The 17,992-nt window shown below is 33.5% G+C and overlaps 1 long non-coding RNA gene and 1 pseudogene across 1 annotated transcript in view; one reads left to right on the forward strand and one right to left on the reverse strand.

Annotated features, from left to right (window-relative positions):
* Positions 1-17,992, reverse strand: part of LOC141416841 (uncharacterized) — a 451,556-nt gene that overhangs the window by 201,849 nt on the left and 231,715 nt on the right. The gene's annotated exons all lie outside the window — the stretch shown is intronic.
* LOC141416966 (U1 spliceosomal RNA) lies at positions 11,388-11,541 on the forward strand (annotated as a pseudogene).

Consider the following 17,992-nt stretch of genomic DNA (forward strand, 5'->3'; position numbering starts at 1 on the left):
AAGTTATTTTCCACTTATAGCCAGTGCCTCCTACTGTGCTACATATTGTATGTGTGTCACTCCTTTTTCTCTGGGTTCTCTCAGGATGATTCCATTAATTAGTGGGCAAGTTGAGATATGCTGTTTGATGGTGAGATAGTCATCAATCATGCACACTTAATTGTATCTGGAGTTGAAGAAGTGGTATAAACCTAAAGTAACATGATTCTGCTCTACTTCTGCCCTCACTGTTTTCTCTGTGCCCTGGGGTAGAGTTCTCATGTGACATGCCTATCAGGGTTACAAAGCCAGGTTGCTCTGGCTCCATGACATACTCATGCAAGTGCAGCACACCTAGAAAAAGTTATCAAGATTAACCTCTGCTTTCTATATTACTTATCAAGATCTAATCTCTTTCATAGTGTCTAAAATGAAGACCTTAGTCATCTACTTAACAGATATTTACTGAGATGTTACCAGGGGCCAAGGAGTAGGATACTACAAAACTGGGAAATTATGAAGAAAAGCAGGAAATAATGAAGCTTCATTTCCAAAGTGCACTTTTTGGGTTACCAAATTACTCTGTGACTCTCCCCAATCTCAGCATGGTTTTTTTTGACATGGTTAATAATAGATGCACCCTTTCTTTCTGGGGCTCAAGTTTGGAATGTGAAACACAGGTCTTTTCCTCATAGATCCTCCACCATGACAACTGTGCTTACATGTTCTTTAGTTTCCAGCTCCCCCCAACTCACCTCACCTTAAAAGCAAAGCAAAATAAATGTAGTTACTATTTCAAAATGTCATATTGCATTACAAAAACTAGGTAGAACACAGTGGACCATCAGAAAAATGTAACTTTCTTTTACCTCATTTTAGAATTACTTGATTTCTTCTATTTACTTGTGTTGTCTCCAGGTTAGATTAGTGTGAAGGTCTGGAGATGAAAATTTGATGTGATATTTACATAAATATTGAGATTGCTTAATTTCAGCATTATTCAGATTTTTGAAGATGAAGAGTAAGGAACATAAAAAGACTTGTAGATTTATGAAATTGCTTTCTAAATAGTAATATTTTTGAAAGAAAAAGAAAATAGATTTATAGTTTGGGTAAAATATCAGTTTATAGATTACCATTTGTGAATAAAATGTTACTAAAATAACATTTGTGATGATTTTAAATGGAAATATTTTTTGAAAACATAGGAAATAAGCTATAAAATTAAGCTGGATAAGTGTTTCATAACAAATGAATGGCACAAAGTCAAGGATATTTTTAGGATGCCCTTTAGAAACACAAACTGGATAGAACAGCAATTTCTGTTGGAAGGAAAATCAAATTCTTCCACTCTACGAAAAAGAAGCAGAGCATTTTTGAAAGCTTTTAATCCACTGTAGCAGTCTATCTTCTTACAGAGACAGCTGTCCTATTCTAAGTAAAAGTCTGCCTAAACTAATATTGATTGCATTGTCATATGAAAATGAGAGCAGGATCATATATGTAAATTCTGCCTCTTTAATGTGGAGGGGTTGCATGATAAAGTCCATGATAACAAAAGGTGTGTCTATTACCTGTTGGTCACTTCTTATCAGAGTCCATAAATAGTTCTTTCTGGTATTAAATCCCAACCCACTTAGGAGATAGGTGAGAATTTGAGAATGCCTCCTTTCTTTTCTTCTGCTCATGTTAAACAATTCAATGGTAAAATGAACTTTAATCCAGACCATGGATCCACAGTACCTGGCTTTCTTAAAATTTATTTCTAGAGTGGGCAACAGACTGCACTTTTGAATTCTCTCTTTTTTGTTTGTGTCATTCTATAGTCCCAATCACTTCACTTCCTTCACTGTATTCTAGTCTGGGTGAAGCCATAATGGTCTTTTAGTTACATGCAATTGTGCTGCTTGATTTTTGGGAAGTTTGTTCATATTTTATGGATAAATGATAGGAAAGACAATATGGGTTCCTACTCTGATCCAACCCCAGGTGATATATTTACATAGAAAAAAAGATATGTTATATTGCTAAGCTTAACTTCCTGAAGTAATTTAAACTTGTCACTGCTAAATTATCATTTATACAAGTTAAATTATCATTTAAGCTTGTCACTGCTGGGTCCTCTCCATCCCAGAGAGTATTACCAAATGTCTACCTATAAGCAGCCTTCCAGAAAAAAAGGAATTTGTGAGGCAAATTATATAAAGTGACTTAAAATAAAATCATTTCTGAAATTAATTATATTCCCAATATGTCAGAAATATACTTTCTTCAAACTCTTATGCTTATTATTTCCTAATAATCTGTTCTGACACCATTAAAAATTACTCCACGTTCTAAATTAAGCAGCTAAGTGATGACATTTAGCGAGATTGTTTTTCAGATTTGTTTGCATGTCTAACTGAAAGTGGAAAGCTTACAAAGAATTATGACATTTATTTTTTCCTGGTTATTACTCAGAATTACAAAATGTATTGTTAAGTATGCTATAAAATTACATGTAAACCCTCTTTTAAATACCTGAAGTATTAAATCAACAAACTAAAATTCAGTGCTGTTAACAGGAAGTTTGAATGCCTGAGAAACAAATGAGGAACTGAGGAAGCATCTGTGTGAAGCACCTGTGAGGAAAAGAGCAGGAGGATGAGGAGGACAGGTATGGAGGAGGATAGAGAGAGGGAGGAGGAAGGGGCAAAGAAGGAGGAGGAAGGAAAGAATAGCAAAACTTGTTTCCAGAAAAGTGTTGCCAGAGAAGATGAAAACTGTGAACAGTATTTTAAATGAACTTACATTCAACTTGAGGTAATTTTTATGAAGATACTATAAAGAGAAATGGAGGAAATAACTTGGAAAATCCTGAGTAAAATTAGAAGAATCACAGTGAAGAATAAACACTATAGTGAAAGCACATAACTGCAAAGGGACAGATGGAGGATGAGAAACCAGAGAATCAGGGCTATTCTACAGCTGAACTTCCCAAAGACTTTTCCCCTCCTATCCCAGCTGCTCAATGAGTACCAAATTGGCATTTGTACCATCTGGGATTGTGGAACACAAATGTCTCTAGAAACAACCCAGGAATGAGGGCGAGTGGTCACTCTGCTACTTGCTCCATACACACCTCCTCATAAAGTGAATTTATCCTACCCTTTGTAGCTGATACCTGTGCTAACTCATTTGATTTGTCCTGACCCATAGAGCCCTAGGTGAGAATAGGGTAGGGACTGGTCTAGGGCTGCTCATACCCCCAGGGTTCAGTCATTGGAAATGTAATTATCATAATGTCAAAAACTATCATTTTGGTTTCTTCCTAGATGCTCTAGCATTAGATAACAATTTTTTTTCTTACAGGTGCGGTCAGTGACATTTCTTAAAACACTTTCTGAGCTCTCTTTGTTTATGCTTGTGCTTCTGCCAAGGATGAGTGATTTTTATCACTGATAAAATTAGAAAAGTATGAGTCCACTTGAAAACTCAGCTCTAATATTCTTTCCTTTCCAGTGTGCTGCATGGGTACATGAAAGCAATAGTAGGAATTTCTCTGTATAGCTATCCTTAACTCAACTAACAAAACGCTTTGTCTTCCTTATTATGCTTGTCATTTCTTCAACAAAATTAGAGATAAGGGCAGAACAGGACCTGCCTGGAACTGAGGGGGAACGAGGGAAAGAGGGAGGGGGCAGGGTGGAGAAATGACCCAAACAATGTATGCACATGTGAATAAATGAAAAAGTATATTAAAAAAACCTTTCAAGGTGAATGGATTTTGTATGTCTTACCACTTTATATTAACCAGATAGGTAAACTTATGGAATTGATTGGTAAGACTACAAATCACTATCATGGGTGGGATAAGGAAAGTAACAACCAGTATCCCAAATAGATTTTCTTTAGGTTAATTTAAAACCACAGAATCTGGAAGAACATAAGAAAAAGCATTTTAGTTTGGGTTTGAGGTATGTATTTCAAGTCTCTAAAGACACATTGGAAACACATAAGTAATCAGCATTGATTTGTCTCTCTTTGCTATCAGCATCACTTCTAGAAGGGTTTTCCTTACCATTTCTTATGGACAAATCTTGGAGATTCACAGAGTATGGTCTTCCCTCTAGGTATACATCATTCTTCCTCCCTCCTTAGTCCACTTATCTCCCTCTGACCACCATACCTCCCTTACTTTTTCTTCTAGTAGCTGCTGGTCTTTTCTCACGATTAGCTTCCTTCCAGTCCTAGGGAAAGGAGGAGAGAAAAGGGATATTCTTATACATTTATCTTCAGAGTTTGCTGTCTTCAATTAACAGATTTTTAAACTGCCCTATTCAACAATGTTCTGAGTATCTCTAGTAAGGATTTTATGCTGAAAGAGTGAAAGGGTGTCTTCACATTACCTTAATCTGAGTTGTGCTTGACTAGAGGAGGAGAGAAAGGAAGCAGAAAGGTCAGTATGCTTGTTAGCTGAATTTCCCCAACAACTGACGAGACTTTTAAGTACAATATACTATCCTATTGTATGGCAAGGTGTAGAAAACATTAAGTCCTTCCCTGGATTTCCCAGAATTTAGTACATATGAGTTTGGTTTACATTAGAAAGTGATAATACTGCCTCACATGTAGCACAAAATTTGAAATTATCTAGTCAGTGGAAACATTAAAGACTCACTGGAATACCCTGGAGTTTGTCAAAGAGTATGTGTTTTAATTTGCAATTTTTACACAACTAAAATGAAGATCTTCTGTTCATAATGAAAAAACTTGCCACCCCTTCACTGTGCCAGCCAAATAGAATCTTGAGTGCTCAAAGAAAAGTTATAAACAAAGTTGAGATGATGAAATTTACCTTTTCCTATGAAATATGCTTGACCATCACTATGCCATCATCCAAAAGATTTTTAAAAGGAGAAATCTGATTGTGATGGCATATGCTAAAAAATGAATCTATGCTTCCTTGTTAAAATAAAATTAATTAAAACATTAAAGTGTCTTTAATTTTATGGTAGTAGTTACACTGGTACTCAGGAAGAAATGTTCAGCACTATTCAACTTATGACTGCTAAATTATATGGTTTCTTAAAGTATTTAGCTGATATGTATGCATAATGAGAGAGAGACAGAGACAGACAGAGACAAAGAGAGAGAGAGAGACAGAGAAAGCATGTACTAGTGACTTTTTTCCTTAGGCACAAGGATATGACTCTTAATTGGTCACTTGCAGATAGCCACTAACAACTTACAGACTAGGGGTTTATTATGTTTAGGTTTGAGTCTACAATGGAAAGCCTGCCTTCTGTCTCAGGTTGACTTCTCTGGGAACTATTAGATCAAATTTCCAATGATGAATTTGGATATTCCATTGAGGGAATCTGAATCAGAAATGAGCCAAGAAAACTATCTCAAATAGGAGAAAGCAGGCAAGGAATTTCACCCCACTTAGGTCAGTTATTAGGTTCAGGTCACAGTGAGGAAGGAAGACACTGTTACCTGAGGTTGCTTCTTCCAAAGGGCAATTTCCAAAGGATGCAGAGAACTAAGGGCTATCTACCAGCAGTATTCTCATAAACAGGAATATAAGATAAATAATACTAAGTAGAGAACTGATAGCTGCACAGAAAAATAATAGATAGATTGATAGATGATAGATAAATGGTTAGTAAATTTCTTTTACATCTAATGATCTGTTCATTTTACACAATAAAACAAATTACAAAATTTATTTATTGAAAAATCAGACAGGCCTAGGTCATTCCTTATTGGGCTATATTATCCATTTCACTGAAATTTTTAAGATATGTACGAATTTTGTCTTGCTAGTTTTTATGTGAATTGTTCTATGTGAGTTGGCCAAGTTAATGGATTTGATCACTCTTTACAAAGGTAATGAACTGATAACAAAGCTTAAGTAGAAATAAAAATGTAAATTTGTGTGTGAAGTACAGACTTGCATATTCAGCTCATGATACTTTCACTCTAAGTTAAAATTAGTTTCAGCTCCTCAAAATGTATGATTTTGACCTTCATCAGAGTTCTTTTTAGGCAGTTTCTTTCCTGTTTAATGAAAGAAGAATGTTAGACAATTTTTAACACTCAAGAACCATAGGCTTTGTCTTCTAAACATTTTTCTTTGTGGCTCAGGCCAGATTGGCAAAATGATTGGATCATTAACTATTTCTATAGTTTAAAGCTATACAACTATTGTCTATGATTTAATCAAGTTTGATATAATTAATTTATTGATATATTTTATTTGTGCCCCTTTTAATTATCTGGATTCATTCAGATTCAGTAGGACATACTGAGAATCACGAGCCAGTGTTATTATTTGAATTAAAATAATTTGTATTTCAATAATTATGAAGATTATGATCAATAATTTTAGCATGGCATGGGAGTGGCTTTAGGTCAAGTCTATCATGCAAGCTGCTTTTAAAAAGTGTAATGTTTCATTGCACATGTGTTAAGTATATGATTTGAGGATTCTTTGGTTTGGACATGCTTCGTTGAGGCTTAATTACTTTTGAGATGGTGCAGAGAGGTTATAGGACCTTTTAGAGGTCATTATCTTTAAGACAGATAAGTGCTTTTCTCACAGAAGAGAGTTCTTGCTCTTTAGGGACTAGATTAGTTACCTATAGCAGATCTTTGAAAAGTGAGATCCTGTCTACTGCTTTCTCTCGCACACTTGCTCCTTCATCCTGAACCTGCTTCATCTTTGCACTTCTCTGCCATGGTGCCATTTGATATGAGACCCTCACCAGGACCCTGGGCTCCTGAAAGTCCAGGATTATGAGCTACATAAATCTTTTTTAAAATAAATTAGCTGACATCTGATATTTTGCAATAGCAATGGAAAATTAACTCAGACCTAAGACAAAATAATACTAATAAATAACAGTAACTTTCAGATAGTCCTTAAAATTGGATGACAAGTGATGATTCTGAGATTAAAATAACATAAAATTTTAGCTATTCTGACTAAAGGTAAGTTTTTCCTTGACACTGCTAATGCAGTAACTTGAAGTGTTTAGCCATAGGTTAAATTTTATTCTTTAAAACTTTCGTGTTGTTCATGCCAGGAATGGAGAACATGGTAGGGTTTCCTTTACAAATTGCAACAAACAGGTCTGACAGGCTTGGCAGCTCAGAAACATTTTGGAAAGCATACAAACTCTCTCACACACAATGGCAGCTGCAAAATGAATGCCTTCCATTGTTCTTTTTCATTGCTTTTGGCCAATTTGCAAATAGTCTCTTTTTATAGATATTTGGCATTATCTTTGCATACATAATTTAAATATTTTTGAGAAGATGTATGACATTTAGTGGTAATTTCTATGAAAGACTACAATTAGGGCCTCAAGTATATGGTGAAAAGTAGAGGTGAATGCATGCTCCTAATAGCAGTTATTGAAAAAATATTAACAGCCATATAATTAATGTTACTTAAAGGATCAATCTAAAGTATTTCAGATAGCTTGAAGTTTTCATTACATGATGAAAGAATATTTAAGCAAATGGAAAATACACAAAATGATTAAGTTGTAGTATTTTTGACTCATTCTACAATTCACAAGAATAAATGGAAGTTCTATGAGAATTATTTTTAGTGTCAATGTTACATAATTTATAAGTGTGTAAATTTGAGGCAGTGTGCCAATAATTCACAGAAGCAAACCCCATATCATCTTTAAATCAGGGAGGAGTATTAAGTTTGAAAAGAGAAGATATAAAAAATATAGAAAATATATGTGACATTTGTTTTCTATATTCATCTTTTTGTATCATGCATTTATAATAATAATAAACACACTGTTTTCATACAAGTAAGCATTATATAGTATTTTGCATTTAATTCACAAGTTTTCTCTAAGATTGTTTCCTTTTTAATCAATTGATATTTACTCCAATCTGTAAATTAAAATATTTTTCATTACCTGCATTTATTTTTTAATAGGATTTTCAATTAACTTGCAGGGATAATTAAGCAAAATAACTTGCTGTTATTAAAAGTCAACTGAGGGCTGGTAGAGTGGCTCGAGTCATAGAGCACTGCCTAGCAAGCTTGAGGCCCTGAGTTCAACCCTAGTACCAAAAAAAAGGTCAATTGAAAAGGTATTTTTTATACATTTCCTGCCAGACAATAATCCAGGTAGGGTCATGGGCAGCACAGTGATGTTTAGGCATTGAGGCCATTTATTGGACTGTGGTCAGAGGAGATTATAACAGAGGTAAAAATTCCGAGGGATTTTACAGCTGTGTAAAATAATGCATTACTCATGTGGTTATGGTGCTACCAGTGTAAATAAACCTATGAGACCGCCATTCATATTAAGAATCACATGATTATGTAGAATTTATAATACCGAAGAGTGATATTAAATAACTATGCTACTGTTCATGTATTTATTAAAATATGTCCTCTTTGCATCAAGGGGCCAGGTTGAGAGTGATCTATCCCACCCAGGTTTGTGTAAACACAAACTGATGATTGCACAACAACAATGTTGATGAGTGACCCATTTCTCAAATGCATGACTGCCTTTGAAATATAGTTCAAAACATATATAAGGTTGCCAAAAAATAAACCTGTAACTCAGGCAGTAAACACTCACACAAATAAATACCCTCAACTGCCAACCAAAAACCTCAGAATGATTGACATTTTGATTCTAAATGAATTCTTTTGTATAATTAATTAACTACTTACATTATAATTTGTAAATAGCAGTAGAATAAGACAGTCCATTTCCCCCCCCCCCCCACAGGAATAAGTTTGCTTTCAAAAATACTGAAATTGCTTCTTGGCACTTTGGCCAAAATCAAGTAGAAAAACAAACAAAAGAAATTGGAGGAACAGTTATTCAAATGCCATTGAAGGGGTATTTTTTGATGGAATAGTCATGCTTTCTTAGTTATAATATTGGTTTCAGAAATCTTGGAAAAGATACTAAGAACAAAAGCATGCATGTTTGCATGCTTGAATCTTATCTTTTTTACTTCAAGGAATTTTACAAATCTGTAATTTTCTGTCTTTTGAAATTTTTGAAAATATCTCACTCTGTCTTCAAATATGTCTTTTGCATTCTTTTTGGCTAACTGTTAAGTAATATATATTACTGTTATAAAGTTGCAGCTTCCCTAGTGAAATTTTTGGCTTTTTAAACTGAAGCATTCTATTGGTTTTGCACTGTTTCAGAATGGCTACTTTTTTATTTCTTTATCTTTAGTCCATTCATTGTCTCTTCTGCCAAGTCAAGTCTTTGGTTACATTCATCTTTTATATTCTTAATCTAAAAACAACTCTACTAGAATTTCTATATATTCATTTTTATTTAAAACATCAAATTTTCTACTGAATATCTGTGTTTTTCTTTATGTTGAACATATTTAGTAAAATTTAAATCAGTTTTTTATAACATCAACACATGGCTAATTTGTGGACCTCTTTTAATTTACTGTTCTTTCTTTTGATCCTGTTTCTTTCACATGAAATCCTACCTTACAGATATACATGACACTATTTTTCTTATGAGAGCATTTGTCTCTTCTCTTACAGAAATACGAAATGTTATCAAATCAGCTTTATTCAACTAGAAAACTGATTTGATTGGTGTTTGGTGGCACTTTTTGGAAGAATTTTCTGGTGAATCTATTTAAGAGGAGTCTCCAAACCACTCCTCCTAAATAGTCTTTTATCTCCTGGTGTTTACTGGGGCTTGAAGATTCTAAACCCACATTTTAGACCCACACCATGGTAAGACTACAAGAAACTTGACTTTTTCCTTCTGTGTCTTCACCTTTTGACCTTATCCATAGTAAGCACACTAAGTACACATTTAAAAAATATTCTTACAAGAATTGACCAAATGCTTCAAAAGCAAAACCCACAGAGAACTAGACTTACCACTCCAAATACCCTTTTATCGTTAGGATTTAGGGTTTTCCCCTTCAAGTTCCAACTTCATTCCTTAACTCAAAATTTTATTTCTCAAGGCCATAGAAACACCACAATTTCTGCTAATTCATCTGCTGCTTATAATTGGTAGCTTAGCTCCTCTTTAAAAATTCTCAGACTTTTCTCTACTTTTACCTCATAGTATAAGTAAAAAAAAATACACTGCAGGGAAAAATGACTTTCACAATGTCAGCATTTTGTCATATGGATATCTTCATTATGATATTTTCTTTGCCAGATCTTACTTTGCACTGCATTTCTCTGAAAGATTGTGTTTGTGTGTGTGTATATATATGTTTGTGTGACTATGTTTATGTTTGTGCATGTGTGTGTTTGTCAGTTTATTCTCCAGATTTTCTAGCCGTTCTCATAAGGACCATTTGTCTGGTGCAAGAAAATCCATCATTGTTAAAAATTAAAATTAAGTACTCTCTTTGGTTTTTTTATTGAAAATCATTGACAGGAACAGGAAGAACAAAAAAGATTATGTCACGTATATAATGATGACTTCTTGACTAAGTTGAAATTCATTTTATTTGAATTGATATCAGTAAACTTTTTGCAATATCTTCTATGAAAGTTGTATGAGTGCAGGTGCAATTGAAGTAGAGTTAGAGAGTGATAAAGCAATAACTTGTAAATAGCAATGAAGGTATTCAAAATATTTCATTTTTTAATCTCTGGGTGGGCACAAATTATGCTTTAACTTGTCAACTTCCTAGGCAAGGTAATATGCTTTGGCCATTAAAATATCAGTGGAAGTTTATGTATAATTTCTAGGCTGAAGTTCTAGGATCTGAAAGTGTAATTTGTCATACTGTCATTTTCTCAGTCACACCAATCAACACATTAATTTGTGACTGGTTTGCTGGTCTAGAGTGCTAGGAATGAAGAGAAGCAAGGGTAAGGCCCCAATGAGCAGAAAATATGCATGTGGAAGGAGTAAAAAATAAATTTGGTTCTTTTTAGTCATTTTTATTCTAGAGTTTATTACTACAGTACATCCTAGTTCATCCCAAGCAATACAGAAATTGATCCTACTGGTGAAGAGTTGTGATTACAAGTAACATGTTATATACAGATTTGGATTATGGGTGAAGTGGAATCTGGTCAAAAGATTGCTTCTGCACTTTGCTGACATAATTTCTCATTAGTCAGTGGTAAATATCTGATAAGATTTTTCCACATTGACTTTTGAATTTATTGTAGCATAACTATACAACTTATACACATGAAACTTTAGAGCAATATTGGAAATGATTTTAACAAAGTAACTATAAAAATACATCAAATGAGTAAATGACACTTCTTAAAATTCTTGTAGATATGTGGAATCTCTGGAAAAAGAATAAACATTTTACAACCCCAAACTATTAGTTCCATAATAATTTAAGATTATTAAGTTTATATCAATTCATACAAATTATAAAGCTTTCTAATACTATAGAAGTGAGATCCTATGCTTACTTGGCAGGAGCGCTACCATGATATTGATGGTGGTTTTCCCAGGGCGAGTCTTTTCCATTGTACTCTGGATGTGTTGATCTCTGAGAATTCCCCAAACGTGGGAAATTCAACTGGATAATTTGGAGGACTGTGCTCATGTTCTCCCATGTAACAAAAATAAAAAACAAGAAAAAGCGAGGTCCTAGACAAAAGTCCAGGGTGAAGAAGAAAAAAAACACAAAACAGAATTTTGAAGATGCTAAAAGTTACATGAAATATAGGAGAGTTAATAAAAGATATAACTCATGCAATAGAAATCCTTGAAGAAAAATTCTAATTGGCACAGAAGTGGTATATTGAGGGATGTGAGTTGGGATTTTCTGAAAAAAATAAAAGCAAAGTAAACATAAGGAAAAACAAAATCTAAGCTTTTCACAGAATAAATGCTTGCAGTGAAACAATATTGAGTAACCTAAATGCAGGAAGATATAATGTTTGTGTACAAAATGAAAATAGTTAGGATAATAGTTACCATCTTATAAGAAAAAGGAAAACCAGAAAGAATACTTTCAAGACATTAAAACAAAGTAACTGACAACCAAGAATGATATAAATAATAAATATGTTTCCAAAAAGATAGTTTTAGATAAATAAGAAATTTGGGAATTCAAATGACAATTTTTAATTTTCTTTAGGATTGATAAAAATTATTCTTCAATAGGAGAAAATTGATAACATTTGAACAAGAGAAAAATTTAGAAATTCATAAAGAAAACACTGTTTATTGTCTTGGTAAATCTAAATTAGTACTGTTGAAACAATAATAGAAGTTATGAGTTTTAAAATATTGCTGCAAAGAAAACAAAATACTACAAGGAGGGAAGGGAATGAAGGAATGAAGGAAAATGCCATAAAGACTTTGTGTACTCTGGTAAGAGGTAAAATTAAAAAATCATACATGACCTAGATATATAAAGGATACATATTATTATTTCAATGCAAACATCAAAGAATAGTTAAATAAGGTATAAACATTAACCTACTAAAAGAGAAAATATTTTTTTTTATTTATTTTTTCAATGTGAACAAAGTATATAATTTGTGAATGTGTTGTTTGTGTACAAAATTCCATGGGACATTTTCTTAGGAATGGGATTGAATTTTGAGGATCAGAAAGTTTAACTTTCAGATGAAATGTACCAAACTACTAACCAAGGCATTTGCATCAACTCACACTTCTATCAGCAATGCCTAAGAGTTCCTTCTACTGGCTTTGCTCCCTAGTACTGCAAACAAACAAGAGTCTCTTCTAATCCACATCCCTCAAGCTTTAAGTATTGTTTGACATCTTAGTTTTTGTCAATGTTATTTTCCTGTTTCCAAAATCTTTTTTTATTGTTTTATTATTTGTATGTGCATACAATACTTGGGTCATTTCTCCCCCCTGCCCCCACCTCCTCCCTTAAAAATTTAAGAAAGGTATGAAAGGATAAAATAGATTACAAAGTCATACACATAGCAATAAATGGTAAAATGGCATATTAAAATCCAATGTATCAGAAGTGACATTAAATATATACAGAAAAATATCAAATGGTAACTACTTTAGAATTGTTTGCAAAATCTGGCAATCGGCCTTATTTTTCTTTTTGGCAGTGCTGGAGTTTGAACTCAGGGCCTCACACTGGCTAGGCTGGTGTTCTATCACTTGAGAAACTCCAAAACCATCTATGACTGTGAAAAAAAAAATTAAAAAAAAAAAAAACTTGAGAAACTCCACCAGTCAAAATCTGCTTTATGGTATTTTCAGAATAGATATAGTATGATAAAGACATAAATGGTAGTGTAAGGATGGAAAAGAATTAAATAAAGATGAAATTTCCAAACAAGGCTTTAAAAAGAAGTATCATTGCTGGAAATTCAAATGTTACAAAATTATAAAAGGTCAAGTGACCAGGATTATACAAATATAATAAAAATATGTATTTATTTAGTGATAGTCACTAGTAATACAAAACACATAGCAGTAAATAGAGAACAAGTCAAATTCACAGTCATAGATGGTTTAGGGGTTGCTACTAAGTCCCTCCCCAAGATTTCAGTAAGGATATAGTAGCTATTAAGAAACTATTAATTAAATTAAAGATATATGTAGTACAACGTGTTCACCTATTGCCAAGTTCACATTCTTTTTCAACACACATGAAATCTATAAAAACTGATCATTTGAGTGTCATATAGCAAGTTATCAGCTTAACTTCAAAATCAAATTTGGTAAAAAAAGATCAAATTTGGCTAATTGAAATATTAATAAAGTTGATTAGTCCTTAGTCAAACTAACTCAGAAGAGAGAGAGAGAAAGTAATTCAGAAAATGTAGAGGAGAGAGACAGAGAAAGAGAGAGAGAGAGAAACTGAGATGAAAATAGAAATCACCAATAGAAGATTCAAAAAGTGATTATGCAAAGGATATTCCATAGACATCAAAAGTGTAATAATAATAATATATATAATAATCACTTATAATAAGCTATATTAGTTAAAAGAAATGAAAAATATTTTAAAAAGCATGACTCACAAACTGAAACAAGAGGAAATAGGACTTGAATAGGTGTGTACTTCCCACAAAGAAAATCCAACCCCACAGGGGTATCACTGATGATGTACATCATGTATTTAGTAAACACTAACATTTCATGCAGTCTTTCATCTAATAATTGATGCCTTGCTATTCTGTTTGTATAATGGTAACATAAGTAATTCCATTGATTTGGGAATTGGGATATTGGTAAGAAGCTTTTGCTTTGGGGTCTTCATATTTTTTCCTTCACTTTTTCCTTCTCTCTCCTCTCATTTTCCTTCCATTCCCTTTACTTCCTTTTCTTTCATGTTTCCATAATTATGTTTACTTTGGAATAATTTGCCATCCCAAATTAAAAGAGACTGTGATATTTTGACATTCAAAATAGCACTTGCATAACCAATTACATACAGACAGAAGATAAAGTCAGAAAGTTGCTCAGCTACTAAAGAGGCCAAATTTCTTCCTTTCTTTTTAAAAAAATTTATATAAGTTCTCTTTTTATTCATTTATTCATATATGCATACATTATTTGGGTCACTTCTCCCCCCTACCTCCTCTCCTTTCCCTCTCTACTTCACCCTCTTCGTTTCTAGGCAGAACTTGTTCTGCCCTGTTCTCCAAATTTGTTGCAGAATAGACATAAGCAATAATAAGAAAGACATAACATTTTTGCTAGTTGAGATAAGGATAGCTATACAGAGAGACTCCTAGCATTGCTTCCATGCACAAGTGTATTACAACCCAAACTGATTCATCTCTACCAAATCTCTTCACTACTTCTGGGTCACCTTCCCATATTGACTTCTGTCATTTTAAGGTTACTGTATTAGCTACTCTACAGTGGGGACATCAAATACTTTCAAGTTTTTGGTTACCTATCTATCCCCATTCCTCCCTTATGTGCTCTCCCCTTACCGTGTGACCCAAGTTCAAAAACATTGCTGCATTTGCCCTAGATCTAAAGTCCACATATGAGGGAGGTCAAGTTTCCAAGACAAAAAATGGTAGTAGGGAAAGATAACCTATAGCAAAAATCCAGAGTGATAAAATGACCATGTCTCTTGTCCTGGAAGTGGGGTGCGTCATGAATTAGAATCTAGTCAATGTCTTCAGGACTACTTTGCTGCATATTATTGTTGTATTGGGGATATATTTACAAAATGCTTACAATAAATCTTAAAGAAATTCACCCTATCTATTATTATCCTTTATCATGCCCTCCTTCATAGAATAGTTTCAATGGGTCTCGTATGCAGATATAAGAAGGTGACTATGGTGCAAATACGTACCCATGTATGAAAATGAAAAAATGAGATCTTTTATTTATGGTTTAAAATGAAGGTTTGATTTTATTCCTTTTTTGTAACTATAGTTACCCTACCATTTATTAAAGGAAGTATCCTTTCTTAATTGCATACTTTTGTAACTTTTATTAATATTTTATATTAATAAAATATTAATAAAATATTTTTTCTGTATATGTGTGAGTTTATTTGTGGGCTCTCTATTCTATATATTCTATATGTTTCTATTCATTCCAGTACTACTCTATTTTGATTACCATAGCTTAGTGATATAACTTGAAATTAGATGGTGTGATGCCTCCAGCTTTGTTCTTCTTAAAATTGCTCTGAATGTTTAGGGTCTTTTGTGCTTTACATGAGTTTTAAGAATATTTTTTATTATTTCTGTGAAAAATGCCATTGGAAGTTTGAAAGGAACTACACAGAATTCAATGAGGATTAATATCCACAGTGTATAAAGAACTCAAAAAGCAAAAGAACAAACTAATCCAATAAATGGCCAAAAATTCCATATCACCACAGTCAGACAAGCTATCATCAATAAAACAGAAAACAATCACTGACAAGGATGTGGGAATAATGGAACCCCTACACACTTTTCATGCTTGGAAAATTAGTGCTGCCATTTGGAAATCAGTAAGGCAGTTTCACAACAAAGCTAAAAACAGAACTTCCCTATGATTTTGATATACTGATTCTGGGTATATACCTAAAGGCATCAAAGTCAGCAAGCCATAGACATACCTGCATACCCAGGTTTACTGTGGCACTATTCACAATAGACAAATTAGCAAATCAGCTTGCTAATTTGAATGGATAAAGAAAATAACACACACACATATAATGTAGTAATAAAGAAGAATGAAATTATGTTTTCAGGAAAATGGATGAAACATGACATTATGTTAAAATAAACCAGACTCAGAAAGACATGAGTATTGCATGCTTTTCTCATAAGTGAAATATTAATTTAAAAAAGACATGAATCTAGAAGAGGAACAGCTGGGTAAAAGAAGAGGCTCAGTGGGAAGAGGAAAAGAGATAAGTGAGAAAAATGGAGGAAAATAAATAAAAATATGTTATATGCATATGTGAAATGTCATAATGAAACTTGTTATTTTGTACAACTAATATAGGGTAATAAAAATAATGGTAGGGGAGATAAAAATTGTAGCTAAATTTATTGAGTGCTTTTTATGACCAGATATGATTCTAAATGGGAAGTATTTTTCCCATTAATTCTCATAGTTCCATTAGGCATGTATTATTAATATCATTATTGCTATATCTTGGATTTGGTGTCTCCTAAACATCCATGATTTAATGACTTGGTCCCCTGCTTAGCACGTGTGAGAGGGCAGGAATTTTAAGAAGTGGGTTACAGTAGGAGGACGTTAGTTTGTGTTCTCAAAGGTGTTTGCGGGACTATGATCTCTCTCTATTTCACTTCCTGTGCATGGGGTGCTTGTTTTTGATCCACTATGTGCTCCCCATCATTGCCATCTACCACCCCCACCCAGAGACCTAAAATTAATGGGTCCTCTTGTCCATGTCTTGCAATCTCCAAATCAAAACAAACCTTTTCTTTTGATTAGTTGATTTTTCCATGCATTTGTTATGGTGACAGCAAGCTAACACCAACACAGAAGAGGTAAATATTGATTTCATGGTCATACTCTGGTATTGGGTTGGGTTTTGGCTCTTAGTAGTCTGGCTCTTGGATTCGCTCTCCTAACTAGTATGTAATGTTGGTGAAAATGTTGACTCATATTTGTGGAGTAGTAATTGAATAACTATAATTATCAAATAAAATTAAATCTAAGTGTCTATTATTATTATTATTATTTTCAGTTTTTGATAGCAAATATCCTCATTTAATTAAACACAATAGATTTTATGGGAAAAGATATATTCCCATGCCCTTGGTTTTTCATCAGTTTGAAGAATTGCTCCTTTAATAGCTGTCCCTTTCACTCCCTACTGCAAGTCTCTGCTCTGCTCTTCCTTACACACATCTGTTCAGTGAGAGACTGCATTTCCTGGTTCCTATTTAGAAGTGAGTAAGTGAATATTTTCTTACCACATGGAAAGGGGCAGAAGTGAGTTCAGCAAGTTCTATACTGTTTTAGGATATTTACACTAGAGCATTTTCTTTCCTATGTTGTCACCTGGGTGCTTCTTGCTGTGCTCTAAAAACTCTCAGTTTTATATGCATAGGGCAGTGCCACTCTGCTAGCTCAGATCCCTGGATCTTTTTCACATTGTATTCCTATCGATTGGTTACCTAACAGAAGAAGGAAATTATATCGTGCTTGAGGCACTGTGGTTAGGCATGGTTTATGGGCATGATAAAGAGGAAATTTAGCAATTCTCTTGACTAACATGTACGGAAAATCACTAATCCCCTCAGAGATTTCTACACACTTGACTATTTTCACTTGTCCTTGACATCAAAGAGAAGTGGCAGCACTAGAATCAAGGTGTATAACAGCTTCTCCGGAAGCATAAGCATGTACATCTCTCAGTGACTTCTAATGGAAGCCTGTTGAGTACTTCATTATTGTGAAGTTTGACCTAAATTATGCAATGTTAATGGCCACAATTTCTTTAACTGACATTGACGTAAAAAGATAACAGACAAATTCTAAATTTGTGCTTTTTAGGAGTCCATTGACATCCATAAATTGGAAGTTGAATATCATTCCTCTTTTTTATTTGTTTTATGCTAAAA

This window comes from Castor canadensis, chromosome 14 (assembly GCF_047511655.1).
Source record: "Castor canadensis chromosome 14, mCasCan1.hap1v2, whole genome shotgun sequence".
In the NCBI taxonomy this organism is placed as follows: Eukaryota; Metazoa; Chordata; class Mammalia; order Rodentia; family Castoridae; genus Castor; species Castor canadensis.